Consider the following 5,779-nt stretch of genomic DNA (forward strand, 5'->3'; position numbering starts at 1 on the left):
CGACATCAAGAGTTGGGAAGAGCTTGCAGCCGACCAACTCCAATGGTGCCACAACCTCAACCAAGCAACAGCCCATTTTGAGATAATGTGTCTTGCCCTCAAAGCAGAGAAAAGAGAGTAGAGGAAGGAAAAGGAAAGGCTCCCCATCCTGCAACCTACTCTCCCCTCTAGAAAGACCTGCAACTTCTGTGGACAGATCTGTGGCTCAAGGACTGGACTCTTCAGTCATCTCCAGACCCATCAGTGAGCCATGGTAGAAATCAACCTCAAATTGAGGGATTGCTGATGACAATGACCTCCGAATGCTGCTGCTGCCCAGTTCTGAATGGAAGGGCAGTGGACAAAGGGGCAGGTCTATGCACAAGGATGGTGGGTCGGTTGTATTGCTGGCATGCCCCGGCGGGGTGAACCCAGCAAGCACAGGACACAATAGCTGTGGAGACACAGTGACATGGGCTTTATAACCACGATACCAAGTCCAAAGGGCTCCTGTGTAGGTACTCTGGTAGCTAGCACCTGATAAAGCCTTCTTGGCTGCATCTTCACTGCTCCAGTGATCTATCCAGGCTCACACAGGGATGTTATACATCACAGTCACACCTTCATCCTGCAATGTCAACATGCCTGTGTCTCGTACACATGGAGCATTTGATTACCCTTGGGGATTAAGTGCTGGTGAGGGAAAGAGGGGACCCAGGGCCGGTTCCCAGCTCTACCAGGTCAGTTCCCAGCTCTACCACACTTCCCCAGTGTCCCTTGGTCAAGTCATTTCACCTAATTTGTGTCTATCACTGACATGTGAGTGACCAAACTCTCCTACTTGCTGGGGCATGGTGCAGCTAAAGGATGGGGTTACTGGAAATCAGTGAAATTTGAGCGGAAATCTCCTTTTTAAATTTGCATTTGCAAGGTCCTCCGATGCCATAGTGAGTGGCCTGATATAAGGACCTAGCACTTGGATGCTTATCTTGCTGGGGTGATCTGACCCCAGCTGACATCCTGCCCCTTGTGCAGTGCGCTGGGCCCAATGATCTCGCAAGGTCTCTTCCAGACCTAATGTCTCTGAAACTATGAAAGCATGCAGCAAGACAGGAGTGAGTAGGTTAAGTTTAGGTGAAGATGGGTGTGAAGAAATACTTGGTATATCCTGTACTTGCTTAGTGGCAGCAGCCTCCATGGGGAACCTGCACCCACGGCAGTCCCTCCGAGCAAGTCTATTTTTGTAATTAAGCACCCTGTGATGAGAAAACGTCTGTGGGACTGCCAGGAACTGGTGCTGTCTCTCAAGCCTCCTCATGTGATTTTGTTTCGAGCAGAGATGAGTGAAATCCTATTTTCTCCAATAAAGTCTCTGTTTGTCTTCACAACATGCCTCTGTGATGATCTGATATTGCCCCCCCTCCCCCCACGCCAAAGGCAATGGGAGCATCCTGGGGGAGAAGAAGAAAGAGTCAGAGGAGGGTGCTATGAGGTGGTGCAACGTGGTGGCTTTAGGTCTAAAAATCAGGGGAGCGAGGCTAATGTCAGGGGAGGGCATGAGGCATGTGCAATGGAGGGGAAAGGAGCAATGCACTGAATAGAGAAGCTGGCCTGCACACAGGTACAGCTATCCCAGGGGCTGGGGTATCCCCAGGGCCCAGGCTGATGCATGAAGCTGAAATACTCTAGCTATGGCCTATTCCTTGAGCCCTAAGGCCATCCCTTTCTGCCCACAGTTTGGGACACAGACATGAGGCCTTGTAGAGCATTGATGCCCACGACCCATGACCACCATCCCTCAATGTAGGTAGTTCAGCTACCAAAAGGAGCCCCCATCAGCCTTGACCCATCCTCTCCTTTCCCCATCCATGCACTTTCCTAACCAAAACTACCGCATCTGCCTTCTCACTCTCCGTCCCTCAACCCTCCAGAAACTGGTCGTCCAGCCCTCCAGCCTCTACACATCCAGCCCCTTTCTCCCTCCTGTCATAACCACTGGGCCTGGCCTGCCTGGGACACAGACAGGGATGGGTTGGAGGCTTACAGAATGAGTGACTGTTGCCATGAAATTTAGCCTCAAATCAAGCTAAGAAGAGCCAGGCACACACCGGGAGCTTTGTTTGAAGGAGCCCTTCTGATTTACCTTAAGACAGACAGGGGTTTGGGCTCTTCACAAGATCATAGGAAAGTCAAGCTGGAAGAGACCTTAACGAGGTCACATCCAGTCCATCCCCCTGCTCAAGGCAGGGGTAGCCCTGACTAAACCATCCCTGAAAAGTGTCTGTCCATCCTGGACTTGAAAATTTCCAGGGATGGAGAGTTCACAACTTTTCTAGGTGCTTGTTGCAATGCCTGACCGCCCTCAGAGTCAGAAAGTCCCTCCTCGTCTCCAAGCTCTGCTTCGTTTTGAGGCCATTGCTCGTAGTCCTGTCCCCGATGGCTGCAGAAAAAAAAAATTATCTCCATTATTTTTATAATTTCCCTTCAGGTATTTGAAGACTGTTATATAACCCCCATTAAGTCTTCCTTTCCCCAAACTAAACAACCCTCAATTCAATTCAATTTATTATTAAGGATTCTGGCCAGCTGCCATACTCCCAAAGATGCCATAACATATATACACCCATACTCAACAACCCTAGTTCATTCAGTCTTTTTTACTACAGCTTGCCTCCCAAGTCACTAATCATTTCAACTCTCTGCTGGACTCTTTCCAATCTCTCCACATCTTTTTTTAAAACAAAGGACCCAAAACTAGACAAGGAACTCCAGGGGAGACCTCTCCAGGACTGAAGAGAACTGCTAGTGGTGTCTAATCCACCTCATTTTGGGTGGATATGACCACTGGAAAGCACTGGCAGATGTGCCACAATGCTCTAGGGAATGTTTTCTATGGCTGAAAGAAGTCTAAAACCCTGCCGTGTAAGGAAGGATTGGTGGGGGGAAGTAACGTGTTGGCTTTTTGTTGGTGGTGTTATTTTGTTTGCGCTGCCTTCTTTGCTTTGCATTCATTTCCACTCCCAGCTTTGGGCCTAAGGGATGAACATCAGACCAGGGGGATACTTGGGTTAAGAGGGAGCTGTGGATAGCTCTAGGCTGAGTCTTCACCCAACATTGGTTCTTCTGCAGGAAACTCCATGCGGCGGCTACATCTCAACTCCCATCCAGCCATCCAACCTGATTTGGACAGGACAGACTACCAAAGAAAGAGACCCTTGCACAGGTGGGAAGCCAACTCGTCTTTCCCATTGCCCTGTGAAAGGGATCCTGTATAGGGATAGAGTCCTGTATTGACTTTTCCTCTTCTCTCCTGTTATCTTTCTGATCTGTGCCTGTCTTGGAGAGGCTTTGGCAACACTTTTAGCAAGGTGAGGAGACAGAGGAGGGTATGTTGACACCCCCGTTAGCTTTTCCAGGGTTTAAGGAAAAGCTGTTCTCAGTGAGAGTAGATGATAGAACAAGGAGCAATGGGCTCAAGGCGCAGCAAGGGAAGTTGAGGTTGGATATTAGGAAACACTTTCTCACTAGGAAGATGGTGAATCACTGGAATGGGTTACCCGGGTGCGTGGTGGACTCTCCATCCTTGGAGGTGTTGAAGACCCAAGTAGACAAAGCCTTGGCTGGGATGATGTAGTTGGGGCTGGTCCTGCTTGGAGCAGGGGGTTGGACTACATGTGGCCTCCTAGGATCCCTTCCAGCCCTCATTTTCTATATAATCCTAAGGAAAGGGGACAGAAAGATGCAACTGCTTTTCTAACTCAGCATTGTTCCTCCACTGTTGTAAATCACTGTAGCTCTGTTGGCTTCACCACACCACAACTGATTTACCTCAGGTGCACAACTGGCCTCAGAGCTATTGACAATACAGAAGAGCTCCTAGGTATTACACAGAGCACAAACACCTAATTACACAGAGCACAGACACCTAATTAACCCATGAACCAGGACACTTCTTCCTTCCCCCATTCTGGCTATTTCCATTCACTTCATTCCCGTCCTATCCATCTCCCACCATCTCCACTTCACTGCAGTGGCTCTCACTAAGGTCTCTGGTGACCACAGCCAGGGCTTGGGACAGAATTCAATCCTCTGTGTAGTAAAAGCAGACAACCCAGCCAAGGAAGCATTCCTGTAGGGTTTCTTGAGCTGGCCCAAGGCATGTTGGTGACAGCAGTGGTCATAGTATTGTATCGTCATAGAAAATGCAGGTTGTAGGAACCTCAGGAGGTCACATCCAGTCCAATCCCCTGCTCCAAGCAGGACCAGCCCCAACTACATCATCCCAGACAAGGCATTGTCTATCCCGGTCTTCAAAACCTCCAAGGATGCAGATCCCACCACCTCTCTCTGTAGCCTGTTTCAGTGTTTTACTACCCTCCTCATGAGAAAATTTTTCCTAACATCCAACCTCATCTTCCCTTGCTGCAGCTTGAGCCCACTGCTCCTTGTCCTGTCATCTGCCCCCACTGAGAACAGCCCAGCTCCATCCTCTTTGTAACCCCCTTGCAGGGGGTCAAAGGCTGCTTTCAAATCCTTCCTCGGTCTTCTCTTCTCCAGACTCAATCAGCCCATTTCCCTCAGTCTCTCCTCACCAGTCATGTCCCCCAGCACCAAAACATTTTCATTGCCCTCCTCTGAACTCTCTCCAATTTTTTTCCCCATCCTTTCTGTAGTGGGGGGCCTACAGCTGGACACAGGACTCCAGGTGTGGCCTCCCCAGTGCCAAATAGAGAGGAAGAGCTTGGCCTTGTCAGGAAGAGCTTGTTAGTTGCTCAGTAATATGGGCCCAAACCACAAAGTTCAGACCTGGGTTCCCTGAAATTTCAGGGATGTTCTGAGAACCAATGCCGGCCCATTGCTAGTAACTAGTATCAGAATTACCAAGTAGTTCAAGGGGTCACAAGGGACCTTTCCCCCACCCCAGACAGCATTGTGAAATAACCCAGGTCTGTTTTTTTAAGTCCATAAGAAATACCAGACTGGGTCAGACCAATGGTCCATCGAGTTCAGTAGCCTGTCTTGGACAGTGGCCAAAGCAGATGCTATACAGAGAGAGAATTGAACTGGATCTCTCTAGAGAGATCTATCCCCAATCCAATACTTGCCCTAGCATCCACCATGTATTGGATTAGAGATGCCAAAGGGAACATCTCCAGCCATCCAGGTGTCACTGTGGATGTAGTCTTTCTAGACTTCAGCAAGGCCTTTGACACTGTCTCCCACCCCATCCTCATTAAAAGAAACTAGGCAACTGTGGCATTGATGCCTACACAGTCAGATGAATTTCAAATTGGCTGAAGGGTCGTACTCAGAGGGTGGTCATATTCGACCTGGGGGGAAGTGGGCAGCGGAGTCCCCCAGGGCTCGGTCCTTGGGCCCGTGCTGTTCAATTTCTTTATCAACGATTTGGACGACGCGGTGAAAAACAACCTGTTCAAATTTGCTGATGATACCAATATTTGGGGTGAGGTGGGCATGCTAGCAGGGAGGGAAAGACTGCAGAAAGACCTGGATAGGTTGCAGGGGTGGGCTAACAAAAACAGGATGCGTTTCAATACGGACAAGTGCAGGGTGCTGCACTTGGGCAGTAGTAACCAGCAGCACACTTATAAGACCCGCACATCATGACAAGGGACATGCTCAGTTGGGATGGGCTTCACCTGTCCCCCAAAGGTAAGCGTGTGTTTTCTTCTAGGTTGGCAGATCTCCTCCAGCGGGCTTTAAACTAGGCTTATCGGGGGGAGGGGAAGATGAGGGCAGGGGAAGCTGTGGACCACCAAACCATGTGGCACCCACAAGG

This window comes from Alligator sinensis, unplaced genomic scaffold (assembly GCF_000455745.1).
Source record: "Alligator sinensis unplaced genomic scaffold, ASM45574v1 scaffold364_1, whole genome shotgun sequence".
Taxonomy (NCBI): Eukaryota; Metazoa; Chordata; order Crocodylia; family Alligatoridae; genus Alligator; species Alligator sinensis.